The sequence below is a fragment of the Xyrauchen texanus genome, chromosome 5 (genome assembly GCF_025860055.1).
Source record: "Xyrauchen texanus isolate HMW12.3.18 chromosome 5, RBS_HiC_50CHRs, whole genome shotgun sequence".
Lineage (NCBI taxonomy): Eukaryota > Metazoa > Chordata > Actinopteri > Cypriniformes > Catostomidae > Xyrauchen > Xyrauchen texanus.
Genome location: NC_068280.1, coordinates 23992410 through 24016530, shown reverse-complemented (window position 1 = coordinate 24016530; position 24121 = coordinate 23992410). Strand labels below are relative to the sequence as shown.

Here is a 24121-nt window from a genome sequence, read left to right as displayed (position 1 = left end):
TATATTATATGTTTTTAGAGCAAAATGTATTTAATATGGCTAATACTAATACAATATTTGGAGTTTGTTCAATGTTTTGAGTAGGTAAATCTAGGGAAGGGTATCACCAGCCACCTCACTATACGATACGTATTGTGATACACATGTCACAATTCGATATATCGCGATACATCACAATATCATGATTCGATTTAGCTTTTAATTTCAATTAATTTGGGTCTATTTCAGTTATAATGTCCATTTTGCTTACAGTATGAAAGAAATTCTCTTTCAGCTAATGCTTTTATTCATTATTCACAGGGGACCTTCTAACTTATTAAATTACAGACATACAGTATCATTTGAACACATTTTTGTTTATCATTATCATTTTATCTTTTTTTTTTACATTTAAAAAAAAAATCTTTTATAAATATAGTCAATGTTAGTCAACAAATTTTACTGTCTCTTTAAGACCTGTGGCAGTAGTGTTCGTTTGGTAGAATGGCACGGGCCATGCTATGTGTAATTAAAATTTAATGTTTATTTTGTTATTTTTGATAATTAACTGACTGTAGATAACAGAAAAGATATTAAAAGAGACATTATTAAACAACAAATAGTTTGCTTGAATCTAGTCTTAGGAATCACATTAAACAGAAAGAATCAAAACTTTTACTCTCGGCATGCAGTAAATGGAAGTGCAGTGTAGTTCTAGCAGGAAGACAAGCGGCTGTACATCATCACTTCATTAGCGGGGTAATTCCTAGCCAATCGCATGTAAGCCTTTGCTTTATAAGTCTGCTCACAATCTATCACATTGCTGTTTCAGTGTGCTAAGACACAGGCAACCTCCGCCACCCCACCACCACCAGCTGAGCCCTGTCCCGCATGGGGGTAGGCTCCTCGCCCCTGCCTCCTATCTCCGGCAGGATATGACGGTTTCGGGCACAACTCCCTCGGACCGCCGGATGGGGCCTACGCCAAAGAGAGAGACATTACTTTCTGTTTTACATTTATCAAATAAATGGCATCTTAAACTTCACTCAAGCCTGTGTGTCTTCCCGATACAAAAATATCTCAGTTCTACCACTACACCAATCAAACAATGGAGAGTGTAATCTAAAATATTACCAGCCAGTGGCTAATCACAGTAAAACAAATGCGAAGTATTCACGCAAATATGATTGTGGGGATTGCAGACAGAAAGAAAGAGTGATCTTGGCATTTTAATAATTGACATTGGAACCTTACAAATGAAGGTAAATTAGAAAAATCTATATTGTTGCCCAGCCCAAGATCTAAACGCGTGAGAGATTCACACCGTGAATCATGCTGGATCAGTTTCAGACCATTTCGTGCCTCATAGAAGCATCTCAGACTGCGCTGAAAATTTAGATTAGATTAGATTGAACTTTGTCATATCACAATATATCACAATACATTGTGAGAAAAAGTATCGTGATATCTCGATATTTGATTGTATCAACACAGCCCTAGATAAATCCCATTTCTGCTATTGTTGTGCAAATTTTTTCATATTAAGCCAAGTAAGTCAATATCATAATTTTGCAAATTGCTGGGCCTATGCAGTTTATGGTAACATGAATGCAGTTTATGGTAACATTAATGTATTTCAGGTTTTATTTTAAGGAAATTTTTTGTTACTTTTCTATGATAAACAACTTTGCTACTGTGATGGGTGCTGTGCTGTTCAAACTGGGTCCTGAAGCAAAGCCAACTGAGAACCATTGACCTACACCACAAGTGATTAAAACAGCTTTGTTGATAATAATGGGAGAATAGTAGTTTTGATGTGTACACATGACTGAAAAATGCATATAGCAACTCAGACGTCGACAAAAGAAGGTATGGCTTACACAGTCAAACAAACACATTTATATTAAGAGTTGGACTAAATCTACAATGCATACTAGCATGCACCAGAAAATACACTCAATGACAATCTTTTTTCAGCAACTCCTTGTTCCTCTTCCAAACTCTTTTCTCTCTCTCTTTAATTAGATCACACAGTAGACTCATCTCCCTTTTTCATAATTAGCCAATATTTTTTCTCATGTATAATGCATGCTGTACACCTTGTTACCTGCTCCTGTGCATTCATGTGCAATTTAAATGTGTCGAGTTAACATGCGCTAAAATCATCCACAGCTCTTAGCAGCAGCACACACAAATAACATTTGCATTAACTTGGTGTTCCTCTAGACAACCCTCTTCACCTAATTGAGTCCAAGTTGGAGAGGAGGTAGCTTATGGTCCAGTTTCACTCAATTAAGTGCACTTTTTGATTGTTCTTACCCTCTCTATATCTTTACAAATTGAAGTGGATCTTTAAGAAGTTCTTTAATGGAAAGAATTCTCTTTTAAAAACGTACTTTACCATTTTGCTGAGCATTCCAAAAAAAATTCTCGGCTCACACCTCCCCTAGTGCTCCTGTGCGCCAATCATCCTTCATAAAATATTAAACTCCCCACCATTTGCCCTTTTAAAATCTCCCTCTCTCAATTCCCTAATTGTAGTTTTCCTTATCTGTACACTGCAGAGAGTAAATAAATGAACAAAATAGCCATTTTATCACAGCGCTTGACATTTGAAATGGGAGAGGATTATCACAGGTTTATTTCTCACCCATTCTCCCACCCTGTACACAGACTGGTCTGTGCATGTGTGTGTGAGTGTGTTTTTTTTTGTGCATATGAGGAATAAAGCAAACGACAACACAATGACGTGAACATTATATTTATAATGTTGGTTGTGGCATTTTGTTTCAACACAACCCAGAATACTTCATTTATTCTTTTCTTTTTCATTTATTCTTTATTATCAGATATATTTAAACCAGTTGAAACCCTTGCGGTTTCATGTTTTATACAAACACAACAGCGAATACACATGCAAATACTGTATCTGCACAAACACAATCATCTCTGGCTATCAGAACATCTAGTCTGATTCAGTTTACAAACAACGGTTAGTTCCGGTCCTCGAATCTGAATGGACAAGCGCCATTCCAAGAGTGCTCATATTTAGTATAACAGTACTGAGAAGCTTCACTGTTTATATCACTCTGCTTGTTTGTTTCTGCATCGTTCCAGACAGGCTGTCAATCTGTGCAAAATAACTGGCCATATTGTGTCTAAAATTATTTCTTCAATTTAAACTTCTTGCTTATACTGTAGAACTGTTGTATATTTCACAATTGCACTTGTACTGAATATCAGTATGACTGTGATAACCTCTGTTAGATTACCTAACAGCACTCTTGCTCATGTGATATTTAGGTAACAGCACAGAGATGTGCTAGAATGTTAGTGCTAATGATGCAGCTCTACTGAAGTACTCTCTCTTTCTCTCTTCCCACAGCAATGTAGAATTTGAATGCCTAACAGGCTGACATTTTTAATAATTCCTAATAGGGCCATATTTTAATTAAACAGATACTGATGGAATCAGATTAAATGTGGTTAAGCTGTGCAGCGGAAATGACTGAAGATATTCTAAGAGAGATCAGTAGATACAGTCCCATTTTAACTCTCTCTCCCTCCCGGTATGATTCATTAACTATGGCCTCCTTCTGTTCACAAAATGAAGAGTTTTCTATTATTTAGATATTTCTAGATACTTTATTTGAGAGGACATATGTGCACAGGAAACAAGACTTAAGATTAACATGGTAGTATATGAAAACAGTGAGTGGGGACACAAAATGCAACGTACAACTCAGGGTGCCTTTGAGGACATTTAATTAAAATCTAATCCTGCATTCATTAAGGCTCACATAAATTAAGCTGTCATTCATAAGATTTATGGATTCTCATTTGCATACCACATACAATTCATCAATTACTGGTGTATGAAAGGGCACAACCCCTCTGCCAGAAAAAAGGGGTTCTTGTTTAATCTAATTCCCTGTAGTCCAATGAAAAATAGTGTCAAACATTCAGATAAACTTTTCAATGATTATGTCCAGTGAAGGCAGTAGATCGGCACTATAGATGAGGAAAACTGATTACTTTAGTGCTTTAGTACTTTTTAGTACTTTCAGTGCAAAACTGTCTGTCGTGTACAAAGTAAATCAAAATTTAAATTCATATTTCCATGAAAAAAATAGGCTCAGCAATATGCAACTCAGGCAAACAATATGGTTTCAGGCTCTCGGCAGCCAAAATCTCATCACACAAAACTGTGATTGGTTCAAACATGATTTTGAATTGTAATTTATCTTAAAAGGTACTTTTCTCATCATCATTTTTTTTTCAGATGAGAGTATTTCACATTACCTGTCCATGTTGGCATCTGCCTAAAGTATCTAGCTTCTATAAGTGGAAGATTAATTAAATAAAACAAAGATATGGGTAGCATTTTCTTCTCTCTTTTAAAAGATGACCATATTAATGTTCAGAGTTAATGAAGCACACAAATAGAGGCTGTAGTATGTGTATACAGACAGGTGAATTTCTGTCATTAGGTGGAGGGGTTTAAACGTGAAACAGTGGAATTATTTTAATATCAATCTCACACTCAGTATTATTAATATATACACTCAAAAAATATTTTAGCCTATTTTTTAAGATGTATCCATTTCAATTTAATAACAAATTTCCATCTAATTTAATTGCCTAATCTTTAACTAAATAAAGTGTATAAATCTTAAAAAACAATTATTAACTAGAAAAAAAAGTTCGATCGAGACAAACTTTAAGTTGGCTTGTGAAAGTTTGGACCAGAAAGTTTGAAGAAGTTTGAAGTTTAAATTAGTTTAAATTAATTTAAAGTTTAAAGTAGTTTATAGTTTAAATTAGTTTGTAGTTTAAATTAGTTTGAAGTTTAAATTAGTTTAAATTAGTTTAAAGTAGTTTATAGTTTAAAGTAGTTTAGTTTAAATTAGTTTAAAGTAGTTTAAAGTTTAACTTAGTTGCTAGATAGATAGATAGATAGATAGATAGATAGATAGATAGATAGATAGATAGATAGATAGATAGACACTCAGATAGATAGAGAGATAGATAGATAGATATTTACCCTCAGATAGATAGATAGATAGATAGATAGATAGATAGATAGATAGATAGATAGATAGATAGATAGATAGACATTGACCCTCAGATAGATAGATAGACAACAGACAGACAGACAGACAGACAGAGAGACAGAGAGACAGAGAGATAGATAGATAGATAGATAGATAGATAGATAGATAGATAGATATTGACCCTCAGATAGATAGATAGATAGATGGATTGATTGATTGATTGATTGATTGATCCTTGCTACCCTGAGTCCCATGAACAAAGCCAGAAGTCTTTATGTTGTTCTGTTGCAGAGATATGTGATTTGTTACTCGGTTGCTAGGGTAACCCCATATGGTTGCTAGGCAGTTACCATAGTGATACTTATCAAGTCTTCTTGCCATCCTGATTGAAATAAATCAACCCAGAAGTCTCTACGATTTTCTGTTGCAGAGATATTTGATTTGTTACTCGGTTGCTAGGGTAACCCCATCTGGTTGTTAGGCAGTCACCATAGTGATACTAATGAAGTGTCCTTGCCATCCTGATTGAAATAAGTCAACCCGGAAGTCTCTACGTTTTTGTCATGCAGAGATATGTGATTTGTTACTCGGTTGCTAAGGTAACCCCATCTGGTTGCTAGGCAGTTACCATAGTGATACTTATCAAGTCTCCTTGCCATCCTGATTGAAATAAGTCAACCCGGAAGTCTCTACGTTTTTCTGATGCAGAGATATATGATTTGTTACTCTGTTGCTAGGGTAACCCCATGTGGTTGCTAGGCAGTTACTATAGTGATACTTATCAAGTCTCCTTGCCATTCTGACTGAAATAAATCAACCCAGAAGTCTCTCTGATTTTCTGGTGCAGAGATATAGTTATTGCTAAACGGTTGCTAGGGTACTCTGTTTAATTGCTAGGAGTGGCTTGGCAGCTGCCAATCATGAAACTCCAAAGGCTGCTTGTCAGTATGAATGATATAAACCAACTCCCATGCCTCTGTGACATTCAGAATGGAAGATATCCCTCTATGGATTTTGGTTGCTAAGGTGCTCGACAATGGTTGCTAGGGAGGGGCTAGGAAGTGTTGAGGTGATTCATGATTGGCTGTTTGTTGTCCCGAGTAAAATGAGACCACCCTTGTGTTTCTATGACACTTCTATCTGGAGATATCCCTTTGATGTCTTTCATTAGAAGTCTGTAGCACTTGTTGCTAAGGTGCCTTAAATTGTTGCTAGGACGTGGCTTGATAGCTTCACAATGATCCCGAGAGACTGATTGGTCGTCTGAGTGAAATGAGCCCACCCCCTTGTCTCTATTACACTGTGATCCAGAGCTATGTTCAATACAATATCCCTATGCAATGTCATTTCATGGGCCGTCCTACACCATTATAAGTCAATTGGGGCATTTTTGGGCAGCTCCTGCCCCCAGGGGTGCAACTTTTACCCCATATTGAGGTATGCTCTTACAGAGCCTGCCAGCCTCTTCAAATGTGGCAAATCACACGCTTTCTGCGAAATTCTCGCTCGGAGCTGTGACTCGTCAAAATTTGTCGCAATGTTAAGTCTATGGGATTTTTTCGGCCGCTTTTTTGCCCCTGGGGCAAATACCGTACCCCCGATCGCTTATAAAAGTCATTCCACACCTCTCCTCAATAGGCCGCATAATTTGATGCCTCACTCAGGGGTGTGTGACAAAAGCTGCGGGACAAGTTACGCGTCGAACTTTTGTGTGGAAGAATAATAATAATTATTATTATTATTATTATAATAATAACTAGATAGGTACATTCCCTGAAGAAAATGTGAGTGGTGCTTGCTGTGGCAAAACTCGTCAAATAGCATGCTTGAAAAGAACAAAAATTATGGTCGTAAATAAATCAATCCAGAAGTCTGTACGATTTTCTGGTGCAGAAATATGTGATTTGTTACTCGGTTGCTAGGGTAAGCCCATGTGGTTGCTATGCAGTTACCAAGGTAATACAATACATGGCTCCTTTCCATCCTGAGTCAAATAAGTCAACCCGGAAGTCTCTACATTTTTCTGATGCAGAGATATGTGATATGTTACTCCTTTGCTAGGGTAACCCCATGTGGTTGCTAGGCAGTTACCATAGTGATACTTATCAAGTCTCCTTGCTATCCAGAGTAAAATCAGTGAACCAGGAAGTCTCTACGATGTTCTGATCCAGAGATATGTGATTTGTTATTTGGTTGCTAGGGTAACCCCTCCTTGTTGCTAGGCAGTTACCATAGTGATTATAATCAAGTCTCTTTGCCAGCCTGATTGAAATAAGTCAAACTGGAAGTCTCTACGTTTGTGTGATGCAGAGATATGTGATTTGTTAGTCGGTTGCTAGGGTAACCCCATCTGGTTGCTAGGCAGTTACCATAGTGATACTAATGAAGTGTCTTTGCCATCCTGATTGAAATAAGTCAACCCGGAAGTCTCTACGTTTTTGTGATGCAGAGATATGTGATTTGTTACTCGGTTGCTAGGGTAACCCCATCTGGTTGCTAGGCAGTTACCAAAGTGATATTTATGAAGTCTCCTTGCTATCCTGGGTAAAATCAGTCAACCTGGAAGTGTCTACGATGTTCTGATCCAGAGATATGTGATTTGTTACTCGGTTGCTAGGGTAACCCCATCTGGTTGTTAGGCAGTTACCATAGTGATACTAATCAAGTCTCCTTGCCATCCTGATTGAAATAAGTCAACCCCGAAGTCTACGTTTTTCTGATGCAGAGATATGTGATTTGTTACTCGGTTGCTAGGGTAACCCCATCTGGTTGCTAGGCAGTTACCATAGTAGGGCTGTCAACGAATATTCTAAATTCGAATATATAGTCGAATAGTTTTAAAAAACAGAAATTCGAAGGTGAAAATTAATATTCGAATGTGAGGAAAAAAAAACGCCCGCGGTAGCAGAGGCGCGGCTGTCTGCTTTGCGAGTGGGCGTGCACGCTGCCTGAGGGATCAGGGACAGGTCACATGAGTCGCACTGGTACAGCCGCGTCACTCACTGTTGAAAGTTGATTTATATGGAAGATGGCAGAAAGTGCAGAGCCCAACTCGACCGCAGCAGAGAAAGTGATTTTAACCCCCAAAATCTAAAAAGCCATGTCTGGAAGTACTTTGGATTTTGGTCGGTAGATGGTAAAATTGTGGAGCCAGCGAGATAAAGTTGTATGCAAGCTATGTAAGATGCAGTTAGCATACCATTCGACCACTAGCAACATGAGGTCACATCTCGAAAATGTGCACCCAAATGAGCATGGCATAATGTGTGGAACTCCAGCTAAACAGCAGCGTCTTGACACTTATTTTGCACCGCCAGCCACACACTCTTTGTCTGCATCACGACAAGAGGCCATCACGCAGAAATTAATTTCATTCATTTGTAAGGACATGAGACCAATCAGTGTCGTGGATGGGGCAGGATTCAGGGAGTTCTGTCAATCAATGGAACCGAGGTACCATATCCCTAGCCGTGGAACAGTCACCAATAGAATTGTAGAAGTGTATAACAGCACTTCAGACAAAATAAAGGAATCAATCAAAGACAAAGATGTGGCTCTTACCACGGACGGGTGGACATCCCTAGCAACAGCATCCTATGTTACAGCAACGGCCCACTGGATTAATGATGACTGGGAAATGCTTAACAATGTGCTAAAAACAAAAGAGCTTCAGGTAAGCCACACTGCAGAGAATGTAGGCGAATGCATTCAAGAGATCTTGGACGTTTTTGGCATAGAAAGGGGATCTGTGATTGCCATCACAACGGACAATGGCACTAATTACGTCAATGCAGTGGAGAGACATCTTCAAACAGTAAATATACCATGTGTTGCGCACACAATAAACTTGGCTGTGCGTAAAGGGCTCGGGGTCAGAGCCATTGAAATCCCTGTTAGTAGGCTGAAAGTGGCGGCCTCACATTTCAGCAAATCTTCCGCCGACAGCTACCTCCTTCAGCAGAAACAACTACTTTTGGGATTGAAAACTGAGAAGCTGATTAACGACTGTCCGACGCGATGGAACAGCACATATGAAATGATATGCCGTGCATCGGAGCAGCAAGCAGCTGTGTCTGCTGTCATCTTCGAGAAAAACTGTCAAGAATGGAGCTGACCACAGCTGAATGGTCCCTAATGGAAAAGGTGAGCATAGTGTATGAAATATTTACCGTAATAGGCTGGACAAATACAAAACTGTCCAAATATATTTTTTTAAATAGGTAGAATGATGGCCCTAATTCACTTTGTGTGAATGTTAATAAGCTGGACAAATGCAAACCTGTCCTAATATCAACGCATTATATTTACTTATTTATCGCAGGTGCAAGAGGTCCTTAAACCCTTTAAAGTGGCAACCGAAGCACTTTCAACTGACAAATATCCAACAGCGTCAGCTGTACTGCCTTTAATACATGTTCTACTCAGCTCAACTGAACAAGCAAACGCCAGACCGAACCAGAACCACCTGCATTGTCAGAGATGAAGACAAAGATCGTCACAGATCTGGAGAAGCGTTATAGAGAGGAAAAGGGCGATTTATGCTGCTTAACAAAGCGAAGTTACCTGGATCCACGCTTTCATCAGCCTCGTTCATTTAAAAGAGGAGCAGAGACGGCAGGTGCAGGTGGCTATACTGGAGGAGATGAAACAAGTGAATGTGAAAGGAGGCACAGGAAGTGAGGCCTCTGCCGGACAGCCCCGTGATCAGCAACCTGCCGAGAAAACTGCGTTATCTGCTATGGGGTGTCTCTTCGGAGACACGTATTGCACGGACAGCCCAGACCAGGACATCAGTTTGCTACTTCAAAAATAAATGTTGATGTATGAACAAGAGTCTCCAATACCTGCTCAACAAAATCCTCTCATGTGGTGGAAAACTTTGGGCTCTGGGAGATACCCTCACGTCGCCCAGATGGCAAAGAAATATCTTTCCATCCCCGGATCCTCAGTGCGCTCTGAACGCGTCTTTTCCTCCGCTGGGAATATAGTAAATAAAAAGAGATCAGCACTGGCCCCTTCAAATGTGGACTGTCTTGTGTTTTTGGCAAATAACCTGTAGACCCGACGGTGACAGTGCACTAAAAAGACAATGGAATAAATTGCAGTCATTTTTTTTTCCTTCCCTTTTTTTTTTTAATACAAGCACCAAGAATGTAAGTAGCCTTTTTCGTTTTTAATAGCACTTTATTTTTTATGAACCTCAGGGTAAAGGTGTTGTCACATTTCTCGGAATTGTGTGCCTCATTTTATTTAACTTTAAACAGAAACATTAGCTTGTACTGACTAATTAGATATTGCGAGTGAGAGTGAGGTTTATGGTCTTGCCCATTATTTGTTTTACTTTTTTTGTGTAGGTAATACGTTGTTAAATATGTTTAAAATTAAATAAACTACCTATATAAGCAGTTCTGTCTCTTTGTATTAATTTGTCCTGTTGTTGACGTAATGCTGCGTCATTGAAAAAATGCGCAACCAGATATTCGAATAGTTCGAATATATGTGTGTTTTTCTAGGGAATATTCGAACGTCATTTTTTAGCAATTTTGACAGCCCTATACCATAGTGATACTAATGAAGTCTCCTTGCCATCCTGAGTGAAATAAATCAACCCAGAAGTCTCTCTGATTTTGTGGTGCAGAGATATAGTTATTGCTAAACGGTTGCTAGGGTACTCTGTTTAGTTGCTAGGGAGTGGCTTGGCAGCTGCCAATCATGAAACTCCAAAGGCTGCTTGTCAGTATGAATGATATAAACCAACTCCCATGCCTCTGTGACATTCAGAATGGAAGATATCCCTCTATGGATTTTGGTTGCTAAGGTGCTCGACAATGGTTGCTAGGGAGGGGCTAGGAAGTGTTGAGGTGATTCATGATTGGCTGTTTGCTGCCCCGAGTCAAACGAGACCACCCTTGTGTTTCTATGACACTTCTATCCGGAGATATTCCTTTGATGTGTTTCATTAGAAGTCTATGGGACTTGTTGGTAAGGTGTTTTAAATTGTTGCTAGGGCGTGGCTTGATAGCTTCACAATGATCCTGATTGACTGATTGGTCGTCTGAGTAAAATGAGCCTGCCCCCTCGTCTCTATGACACTGTGATCCAGAGCTATGTTCAATACAAAATCACCATGCAATTTCATTTCATGGGCCGTCCTACACCATTGTAAGTCAATGGGGGCAACTTTGGGCTGCTCCTGCTCCCCAGGGGTGCAACATTTACCCCATATTGAGGCTGGGGTAAATGTTGAGCCTGCCAGCCTCTTCAAATGTAGCAAATCACACGTTTCTGCGAAATCCTCGCTTGGAGCTGTGACGCGTCAAAGTTTGTCGCAATGTTAAGTCTATGGGATTTTTCGGCTGCTTTTTTGCCCCTGGGGCAAATACCGTACCCCCGATCACTTATAAAAGTCATAGCACACATGTCATCAATAGGCCGTTCGATTTGACACCTCATTCGTGGGTCTACGCCAAACGGTGCGGGACGAGTTAGGTGCCAAGTTTTGTACGATGGAGATATAAAAAATAAAAATAAAAAATATAAAAATAATAAGTATGTGAGATTACAATAGTGATGCTTTGCAAGCACCACTAATAATAAGTATGGCGAATAACAATAGTGATGCCTTGCCTTTGGCAAGCACCACTAATAATAATAATAATAATAATAAGTATGGCGAATAACAATAGTGATGCCTTGCCTTTGGCAAGCACCACTAATAATAAGTTTAAATAGGATTTCAGTAAGTTGGCTCTCACAAGCCAACTTAATAATAATAAGTTTAAATAGGATTTCAGTAAGTTGGCTCTCACAAGCCAACTTAATTACATTTTCTTCAAGACTATTCAATTAAATTAGATGGAAATTTGTTATTAAATTGAAATGGATACATCTTAAAAATAGGCAAAAATATTTTTTTGAGTGTACTTCACAAAGCGCATGGTTCAACTGAGCAATGTCCAATTCCAAAAATCCAGTTCAGAGTTTAGACTGTGGGGCTGAATTCACTAAACAGTTGCACCACTTTAGCGCATCTAAAGTCTATAAGTCTTATTCACTAATCTAATTTTGCAGGCGGAAGATTTTATTTTATTTAAAAGAGATGTTTGTCTACATTTTCAACATGTCAGAAGTGAATTATCAAATGATAGAGAAGAACATTATAACCTGGCCTATATCCACATGCAGGGTGCAGTCAAGTGTGCATTAAGCATGTTAAAGAGATAATTCCAGTGTCTGGATCACAGTAGTGGGGTGATGATGTAAAGTCCAAGTACAGTGTGTCATGTAACGGTGGACTGCTCCATCCTCCGCTATAAAGCACTCAGAATCTGCCCAGATTAGAACTGAATGTTAAAATTGCATTCAGCGTTGATTTTGAAGGCACATTTGTGCCATTGCTTGATCTGCATAATTATTTTAGTGAATCGGGCACTTAAAAACGGCAGGTGCAAATAACCAGCACTTTTATTGGGCACAATTAATTCTTAGTGAATTCACCCACAGTGCCTTATTGAAAAGGATGTCCAATCAGTTTTTCATTTATTTGTATACTTAGCCATTTTGATCTACACATTTTTGACTTTTTTTAATACATTTAAATGGATTGCAACATGTAACATGTTACACAATTGAAAACAACATGAAACAAAAAGGGACAACATTTTGATGGAACTGATCTTTGATGATTAAAATACAGTTGAAAGGGAAGAAGAAAGGATAATAGCAAACATCCTTTATTCTGGGTTCAAACAGGAAGTTCCTTCATGATGGGGCGTAATCGGAGCTCTTATCACAGTGAAAGACTGAACCCAAATAGTCCACTGTTTGTGTTTCAATCTGCGGCGCTCTGTGATAAATGAAAAGGAAATATGTGCTGTTGCCCCAGCGGGGAGGGACAGAGAGACTTAACATCTGTCCCATACACACACAGACACTTCCAACACTCTTGTTCCCAAAGCATACATGCACACACACAGAGACATGCATATGCACAGGAAATAACAGCAATGGAAAAAGGCAGTCCAGTAAACATTTTACAAACAGACTGCTTCCCCAAACACACACAAACAAATTTTCACAAGAATCTTGCAATGAGTTTGTGTGTATTGCAATAATATTCTCTTTGACACTGCCAGCTGTCTTTGACAAGTCTGTTTACATTATGAACACAAACTCAGATCATTCTCATAACAGATTATATTCACACAATCACAGCAAAGCAGCACAACAACAAAATTCATGAAATATAATTTACAAATCTGAGCTCCACATGCATTATAACAGGAACTATGAGAGGTCATAATGGCATTCGATAGACTAGGAAACATTCATCAGAATTATGTAAACACATTCAAATATGTTGACCAGAATTCTGTGGAAATTATATAGTCTGAAAACCCCAATAAATATGATACAAAGAACTTAAAGAAGACATGTTTTCATTGCTGGGATTGTGCTGGGAAAGAAACACATCGGTCGGAAATTAATGCCGAGCAAAGGATGAGTGCAACGGAGTCATTTAGGAGCTGTTGACTGAACTCATCTGTAAGTAAATATGTATGACATAAAGTGAACTATTTCACCCCCTTGTCTTGTTTTTGTGTATGACATTTCAAGACGTTGTTAAAAACATGTCACGCTAAGCTGAAGTTCAACTGGTTTTGACAAATATGCCAATGATTAACATAAGTAACAAACTCCTGACTCTAAAACAGAGAGCGAGAGAGAGAGAGAGAGAGAGAGAACCGTTTTAAATGACCTAAAAAACAGAATCAAAGGCAAAACAACTGATCCGTTTAATCAACAAAAGAATGAAGCATACAGCTTATGAACAAATTGAATTAACCAAACTCCCTTATCATTTGACAAGCATAATTCAACATCTATGAATCCTTTCAGTTCAGTTATATAAGTTCACAGGTCGATTTGATCAGTTTGTAACCAGGGAACAGTTCAATCTCATATCTGGCAGGTGTTAAAAGGTTAATTGTAAAAGCCTATTTCTTCTGTTCAGGTTCGTGCTCCGGTTTAATTTTCTATTATTATTGTCTCTCATTACAGAATTAGCCAATAGGGACCTGCCAGGTGACATACTATCATCAGGGGAGGGTTATAAACCAGCTCCTCTGGATTACTATAGGAATTATAAAATCAATGTAAGCCAGTATTTCTCTCATCATTTACTCACCCTTATGCTATACTTGTTGTGCATGACTTTCTTTCTTCTGCTGAACGCAAATGAAGATTCTTAGAAGAAAATTCCAGCTTTGTAGGTCCATACAATGCAAGCGAATGGTGGCCAGAAATCTGAAGGACCAAAAAGCTGGTAATAACAGCATAAAAGTAATCTATAAGACTCCAGTGGTTAAATCCATATCTTCAAAAGTGATATGATAGGTGTGGGTGAGAAAGAGATCAAAACTCAAGTACTTTTTCTATAAATCTCCACTTTCACAGGTACCACGTTGTGAAATATTAATCTTGATTTCTGGCCACCATTCACTTGCATTGTATGGACCAACAGAGATGAAATATTATTCTAAAAATATACATTTGTGTTCTGCAGAAGAAAGAAAGTCATACACATCTGGGATAGCATGAGGGTGAGTAAATGATAGAAGTTTAATTGTTGAGGACATTAGTCCAGGATTTACGAATCATAGATATTGGGCTACATTTGTATAGGTAAAGAAAAAAGATGGCAGACAGGCTGCTAAATATTAATTTGAGTGTCAGTGAATAGCAACACACGTTTGGAAGACAGAACATTTTTATTGGTTTCCTGAGGAGCTGAATTTCTTTGGCACATCTGTCAAAACAATCTCTAAAACCATGAATAAGAGAAATACCAATTCCATCCATATCATCCTGATGCAGTAACTTACAAAATTCTATCAAATATTAGGATGAACAATAAATTAAAAGGCAACATGAAATCAATATTGACCTTTTTTACTAGCGATGCACAGAAGTATTAGCCACTTATCAGTATAATGGCCGATTAAAGCATTATCTGCATCGAACATCGCTTGATTGTTTAAAAACAGCCGATGATCAGGGATGATTATTTGCTGTCAATCAAAAGGGGGTGGAAAAATGTGTTCAACTTTTGCAATGACTTTTCAACTCTTTCCCTCCAACCACCTTGATACATTCTGGTATGTAACAGACACTTTTCACAATTCAATAAATTCATGCTATAAGTCCCGCCATACATTTTTTTCTCATTGGATATCCGGTTTCGCTTGGAAATACACCACATTACAGAAGTAAATGCAAAATGCATTTCACATGGATTTTAATATCTTAAAAAATATACAGTATATCTGAATAAAAATGAAGATAAGATCATTATGCAGAAAGTGCTTAACAAAAGTGATAAACATTCTCCTTGTACTCCGAGTTTTGAATGGAGGGCTTTTCAATTCCACAGAAACATCTATGTGGTCTGAAACAATAGTAATAAAAGCTAATAACAGCTGCCATTTATGGGGATATCTAAGCTGTGTATTCACCTCTATATAGGACATAATCTAAGCCATGTCTTGAGAATATGTAGGTCATTTAACATCACATTGCTTTGCCTCTCATCATTTTGTCCTTCATACAATAAAGGTCCACAACAGAAATAGGAATTTTCACACGCTGGCATATAAATCACTTGCTTTTCTCACTCTCAGTGGCTTTTGGTATATATGAGTGTGTGTGTAAACTTTACCTTCTTCCAGAGACATTTTAAAAGCACTGCAGCTTTTTTGAAGCTCAGTGACAACATTTGTGTACAAACATGAGGTAAAATCGACACAGCCATAATTAGGGATGGGCACAAGTACTCGGGTGTTCGGACGTGGTGATCATCGATCATGAAAACGATGATAGATAATGATCACGCATCATGTGAATTTTCACTTAATTCGAAATCCAGGGACAATTACCTGACAACTAAACACAAATGTGTCAAAGAGGGAGCTTATTTTTTATTTTAATATTGATTATGTTGTGACTTTGAGTACATTAATTATCAGAGATTTCTAAGGTCAAACACACTGATACGAAGCTGCAATGCTATCATTACAATAATCAAAATAAAGAGCGTGTAATTAACTGTGCTTTGAAAACCTGTCTCTGTAAAACATTTGCTAAACATGATTTATTATAATTTATTGTAAGAACTTTGACTCGTTAATGGATATTATTTAATAAAAGTGAATGACTGTCACTGGCTAAACCTCCCTGCCCTGCATGATGTAACACACACCTGCATCTCGACGAAATGAATGAAGATTTCTGCTCGAGTTTCCAAGTTAGATATCCGATATAAAGTATCATTCTGTTGCACTTTCCTCAGTTCAAAGGTGTAAATTCAGACTCTCCGAGTTGAATGGAACACTTCATGAATCACAGCAACAACAATACAGAGCATCACGGCTTTCCTCACAGGAGTGAACATTTGGACACACACACACACACACACTTACACATACACACCAGGAGCATGTGGCAGTGTACAGCAGGCAAGTGTTTCAAACAGCTAGACAGAGAGCAGTTAACTGGAACACAATGCAGCATCTTTTAAAAATGTAACTTCAACTTAAATTATATATTAAAATGCAATGGTTATGGCATCTCCTGTTATTTGAAAATAGATGGTTCAGACGGTCACTACAAAAAATGTGTTTTAGTTAGTAAGATTACTACAGTAACCTGAAATAAGAACAGACAAACGCACGGTGTGATCATTCTTTCAGAGTTGGGCAGCGAATCTTCACATAATGACAAAATATGAAACATTATATTTTGATTATGCAATCTTTTGTACATTTTGTAACATACTACACTGGAACAACAAGATGCAATGCAGCAGCCATAGACCTTTGTCAGACATGTTATTATATATACAGTTATGAACATGTAATAGCCCCTTGAGTACTCGAGTAATTAGTCTGAGTATTCGAGTAGACAAAATTACCAAAATGCCCATCCCTAGCTGTAATACGGGTTCATCTTTTTCTCCTTGTTTGTAAGTGTTTTACTTTGATCACTCCACCCATATCTACATCTCTATTTTTGTCTCTTTTGCATATTTTAAGGACACACAAAATTTCCTTCCTCTGTCCTCTCTCCACTAATCAGGTCACAGTCATAAAGGAAGCTTTAGGCAAAACCTTTATGCGTTACTGCTACAGTATCCTGTTCTACTTAAAAAGCACTACCTTTAAGACAGTGAAAAAAAAGAGAGCAAATGTAGAGCGGGCAAAAGAAAGAGAGAAAAGATTAAACAACAGTTTAAAGCAATACTGTAATGCCGATTTTGCCTTCTAATACACTTTGTTTACACATAACTCATTAAGCTGAATTGTCCCACAAACAGATACTCCCCCCTCTCTCTCTCTCTCTGCCTCCAATCGAAACCTCTGCATTTTATCTCTCTCCCTTCAACTCTATGGTCGTCCCCCCAACTGACTGCTGTTTAACAAGCATGCAACTGTTTAGCCTTCTGGCAACTAAGACACTTCAAAAACAGCCACATTCTGCACACCATGCTTCCTAGATACAGCACAAACAAACAGGAGTGCACACTTAGATTGCCTTTTCGGTCTGATTTACAATTAATTTCACTGTGCAAGCGTAGCAGTGGCCGTGCCACATCCAGTGTCTGGACATCTCTATTCTTTTTTGACATAATCTTATTAGCTTCAAAGCCAGCGGGGTGAAACTGCACAATTGTGAAGGTTTGTAACACTTTCCAAACGTCCATGGTTAAGTCTCTTACAGTAGCTTTTCAAAGCATGATGGCTTCTCTAATAATAATCACATTTAATTGTGTACATGTCATGTCACATTTTTCATGTAAAAAAGGAATTTGATATCGGCATCTGAAAAAAGAAAAAGAAAAGGAGGAAAAAGATATTGATATCGGCAGCTGTTGATATTTAAAAAAATAATTTGGGCAACCACTAGAAGAAGCTACTCAACTAGCTTCACAGTTTACACTACAGATCAGAAAAAGCTCACTGAAAAATTAAATTGGAGTGAGATTTACTTAGAAAAACCTAGGAAACAATTTCTAAGCAGAAATTGCTGGTCAATGTAATAGATCATATTTTCAAATCAAGGCTCAACACAATTCTTAATTCAAGTAATTAACTCATGCTTTTAAAAGTGTACTAGCATTTCAATGGGTTTTTAACATACTTAATCTTGTACCACATGACACACAGAAACCTTCCAGGGGAAATCTTAACCCATGCTATGTAGTCTATTATACAAAATTGCCTTACTTTAATCATGATAGAAACAGGATCAAGAGCTGCACACAGACCTCAACACTTGCTGCACAAAACACAATGATGTAACAATTAACAGATTATATATTTGGGGTCATTTTGAATGGAAAATGAACTTTAGACTTCACAAAACATGAAGTTACCAAACTTAACAACAAAATCAACACAAACAATCACAAATAATATTTACTTATAAGCTAGACTGTTAATTTTTACATGTTTGAATTAAGTACAAAAGTTCACACTTTAACTTATTAAATGTAGAAAGTACTGAATCTTTTCTGCTATATTTACTTAACCACAATTTTTTTTCCCAGTAAAGAATTAAAGGGCTTTTTTCGGCAGCTATTCTCTGCTTAATTCACAGGTACAGCACATTTCATATCATGCTGTATTTATAAAGTGTGCCCAAAGGTGACACATCTAACTGGCTCAGCACAGGCCTTATGATCATGATCATCTCTGATGTCACGTCTGTCGCTTCAAAGCAGACGTGAGCACCTAAATAAAACATTGTGGGACGAATTTACTCAACAGTTGTGCCACTTTTGCATGTGGTATTTCAGTGCAAAAACCTGCGTCTTGTTCACTAACCACCCACAATCTAGTTTAAGCAGGCGCAATCAGCACTGACATTTTAATCCGTTTTCATAATTCAATTTAGTCATCCCGCACAACAAACACCTCCTTTCAATTTAAATTAGGCTTATTATAGATTGTGCCTCATTCACAAAACTTTATCGGTATCAGTAATTTAACAAATAATGATGAGAATGAAGAAAAGAGCACTATAACCTGGCATAGACTGTATATGTGTGGTGTAGACCAGTGCAATTTTGTCAAGTTAAAGAGATGATTCAGTTGTCTGAATCACAGTAGTCAGTGATATTGTTCAGTTCTGCTAAAGTGTATCAGAAAACAGTCTGCTGCATCCTCCGCTTTATAGCACTCAGAACCGGCCTGCAAGATCAGAATTGTGCATGCAAATTACATTCAGCAATGATTTTGAGGGCGTGTTTGCACTGTTGCCTGATCTGCATACTTCCTTTTGTGAATCAGCCACTAAATGAGTGCAGACAGTGTGTGCAAATCAACAAGCGTTTTTACCGATCGCAATTTTTTCTTAGTAAATTCTTCCTTTTATAAAGTTGAGGTGTTCTGCAGTGTGACATACTATAGGCTATTTCATCTAAAACTATTTGAAACAGCTAATACTTTTATAATTGTGATGCAATCAGTTTTTATGACCTCAACTACACTAATACAACATACAGATAAAAACAAAAACCACAGAGTTTTAATGTATACTTTGAAGCGTATCCAGTATTTACTATTCCTTTTACTTCCTTATCTGTGTCCAAGTGTTATTCAGGATTGAATTATCCTAAAACCACTGTAATTTGGTGTTTATAATGTCCCTTTATGAAGCAATCACAGGAAACTAATGAACCGTATCTGTTCTGTCAATCATCCTCACTCATCAACGAGTTCATGGACCATGTGTTGCTGTGTGTGTGCTTTTGAGGCTGATACTTGATCAAAACGCCAGAACAGTGTGTTAATGATCAGACCGAATCAAAACATAATGGCGGCCACGTACAAACAGAAACACACACACACACACACACACACACACACACACACACACACACACACACACACACACACTTTAGATGTCTATGTGCTACAGAGGGAGCTGGAACACAGAGACTCCCTGAGGTGGAATTAATGAAAAACCCTTTCATAGAAAACTCATCAAGCTGAGAGAGAGAGGAGGAGGCCACTAGTGTGTGTATATGTGTGTATGAGAAAAAGAGAGATAGAGAGGAAGGGAGAAAGTAAAAAAAGAGATAGCATGTCCTTGTGAGTGTAGTGAGTGGAGGGGGGTCAGAGCGCATGACCTCTCATTTCATACTTTAATTAAAATCTCCCTCTGACGTCCTCCTTTCCTCCATGCTGGCTCGCCTTCCCACAGAGGCCATCAGCGCCAACACACACACACACACAGACATACACATTATTTCTTCAGCTGCCCACACATACACACACAAGCACAACCGTGTACTCAAACACACACTCCATTTGAAAAGACATGTTTACTCTATCTCTAATGTCCTCCTGTGTTTCATTAGCTTGGTAACATTCTGTAAACACCAGGGGAACTTTTAGCGCAGTGCTTACACTGAATACACAAGAGCACTATCAGACACTACAACACATCATAAGCAAACAGCTAATGGATCCAAAAATGTCTTTTTAGCACCCAAATGAGAATTTTGTCAATTAAAGATAAAACCCCTTTAGTCTACAGACATCATATTTAATTTGCACACAACACTGTGAGAACAGCTGTTATCAGAGTAATCCATCATTCGTTTTACAGTGTGTTTCACCTGCTCAGCAAAAAAAGAAAAAGCCTAAGCACCGTTATGTACTAAAGAACATGATAGTTTAGAGTGGGTGTGCACCTGTAAAGATGTGTGTCCACATGTAACACTGAGGGTAGTCAACACTATACATTTCTCTCTCTCTCTCTCTCTCTCTCTCTCTCTCTCTCTGTTTGTGGGGGGGGTTATATTGTGTGGTTTACTAGGACATATTTTTAGATTACAAACTGGTAATTACAAGGGTATTAGGATATAAATGTGGTTTATGAGGACATTTATAGTGGCCCCATAATTCAAATCACTTAGAAACTTACTAAATTATGTTTTTTGAAAATGTAAAAATGCAGAATGTTTTTTGTGAGGGTTAATTTCTATAGTTCGTACAGTATAAAATTAATTATGTGTCTCTGTGTGTGTGTGGTTTGGGTGGTTTAAGAGGACTTTCTTTAGATTACAAACTGGTTATTATGCTATAAATGTGGTTTATGAGGAAATTTTTAGTGTCCCCATAATTCAAATCACTTAAAAAAACGAAACGATGTTTAAAAATCATTATGTCTATGGAGAGTCCTCATAAGGGTAGCCACACAAACATGTGTGTGTGTGTGTGTGTGTGTGTGTGTGTGTGAGAGAGAGAGAGAGAGAGAGAGAGAGAGAGTGAGCAGCTGGAGTTTCCCACTCTTCAAAAAGAAAGAGAAATAATAAACAACAGTTTTTTAGTGCCAAATGATGATATGAAAGTAATCTGTCCACCCAATTCCACACCTCGACCATTTCAAGAGATATATTAAAGGAATACTTCATCCACAAATTAAAATGCTGTTATTAGGCTATTTAAAAAAATAATAATCATAAGAAATAATCATAAGTCATACAAACTAGGGATGCACCGAAATTAAAATTCTGGGCCGAAACCGAAAATCCAGGATGCACTTGGCCGAAAACCGAAACCGAAATTTACTTTTTTTTTTTTTTTTACCTATTTAAGAAAATTGTTGTGTATAACTGTATTAACATATTTTTTCATTAATTTCATGAATTTAATGAATCGGAATTTAAAAACTACAAACCAATAAAATAAATCACACTTTTATTGAAAGTAACACCAATATTGGACAAAAAATATATTAAAACATTAATAAATATTATTCTTCATTCAGTTCTGTAAAAATGCAATTTTACAGATTTTATTAACAATTATCCAAATAATGTAAAGTTTTAGAAAACTACTATATGCAAAACAACAGTCAAGTAATGAACTTAGCTAGCATCTTTCAAAAAGTTTAAATATGCAACAGTAATTTTAATTAAAACAACAGGCAGAACACAGAATGGCAGAGGGCCTCTATTCCACTGATCTATATATAACTATAATATATAATTATATATATAGATCAGTGCTCTATTCTGTTTATGTAAACGTATGTACACTTTAAGTGAAAATTATTGTGCAAAACAACAGTGCAAAACAGCAGTAACTGAACTAAATCCAACCTCAACTGTAAATGACAGATGTATCCTCAAGTGAAGAACAAGTGTAATGTAGTTGCTATACACATCAATTTGGACCGCTTTCTATTTAACTACAAGTGACAGGTTTCTCTTCAAGAACAAAAGTTGCTAAACTTTCTGACAGTCTCTCCTGTCAGAAAGCTCATCAAGAACATGAGATGCTGCACTGAACAGTTTCTCACTCTCTGTGCTGGTGCTTGGGCAAATAAATACCTGTGCGCAATCCGCGCAAGCAAAGGAAAGCGGTCTTTGTTTATGCGACCGTAGTCAAGGGGATTGTCGCTTCTGGCAATGGGTAGTTCAGCTAGATACGTCTCAAGTTGTGGTGTAGCTGCGCTAGTTGTGGCACTGCTGTGGATCGGGGCGCTTTCCTGTAGAATCTCTTGCTGTACTCTGTATATATACAGGTGAAACTCGAAAAATTAGAATATCGTGCAAAGGTTCATTAATTTCAGTAATTCAACTTAAAAGGTGAAACTAATATATTATATAGACTCATTACAAGCAAAGTAAGATATTTCAAGCCTTTATTTGATATAATTTTGATGATTATGGCTTACAGCTTATGAAAACCCCAAATTCAGAATCTCAGAAAATTAGAACATTGTGAAAAGGTTCAGTATTGTAGGCTCAAAGTGTCACACTCTAATCAGCTAAACACCTGCAAAGGGTTCCTGAGCCTTTAAATGTTCTCTCAGTCTGATTCAGTTGAATTCACAATCATGGGGAAGACTGCTGACCTGACAGTTGTGCAGAAAACCATCATTGACACCCTCCACAAGGAGGGAAAGCCTCAAAAGGTAATTGCAAAAGAAGTTGTATGTTCTCAAAGTGCTGTATCAAAGCACATTAATAGAAAGTTAAGTGGAAGGGAAAAGTGTGGAAGAAAAAGGTGCACAAGCAGCAGGGATGACCGTAGCCTGGAGAGGATTGTCAGGAAAAGGCCATTCAAATGTGTGGGGGAGCTTCACAAGGAGTGGACTGAGGCTGGAGTTACTGCATCAAGAGCCACCACACACAGACGGGTCCTGGACATGGGCTTCAAATGTCAAACGTCTTACCTGGGCTAAAGAAATAAAGAACTGGTCTGTTGCTCAGTGGTCCAAATTCCTCTTTTCTGATGAGAGCAAATTTTGCATCTCATTTGGAAACCAAGGTCCCAGAGTCTGAAGGAAGAATGGAGAGGCACACAATCCAAGATGCTTGAAGTCCAGTGTGAAGTTTCCACAGTCTGTGTTGGTTTGGGGAGCCATGTCATCGGCTGGTGTTGGTCCACTGTGCTTTATTAAGTCCAGAGTCAACGCAGCCGTCTACCGGGACATTTTAGAGCACTTCATGCTTCCTTCAGCAGACAAGCTTTATGGAGATGCTGACTTCATTTTCCAGCAGGACTTGGCACCTGCCCACACTGCCAAAAGTACCAAAACCTGGTTCAATGACCATGGTATTACTGTGCTTGATTGGCCAGCAAACTCGCCTGACCTGAACCCCATAGAGAATCTATGGGGCATTGCTAAGAGAAAGATGAGAGACATGAGACCAAACAATGCAGAAGAGCTGAAGGCCGCTATTGAAGCATCTTGGTCTTCCATAACACCTCAGCAGTGCCACAGGCTGATAGCATCCATGCCACGCCGCATTGAGGCAGTAATTAATGCAAAAGGGGCCCAAACCAAGTACTGAGTACATATGCATGATTATACTTTTCAGAGGGCCGACATTTCTGTATTTAAAATCCTTTTTTTTTATTGATTTCATGTAATATTCTAATTTTCTGAGATTCTGAATTTGGGGTTTTCATAAGCTGTAAGCCATAATCATCAAAATTATATCAAATAAAGGCTTGAAATATCTTACTTTGTAAGCCATAATCATCAAAATTATATCAAATAAAGGCTTGAAA

At 37.9% G+C, this 24121-nt stretch overlaps 1 protein-coding gene across 1 annotated transcript in view; it reads right to left on the bottom strand.

The window, feature by feature from the left end:
* dachc (dachshund c) overlaps nucleotides 1-24121 on the bottom strand; it is a 106756-nt gene that overhangs the window by 73298 nt on the left and 9337 nt on the right. The window lies entirely within an intron of this gene.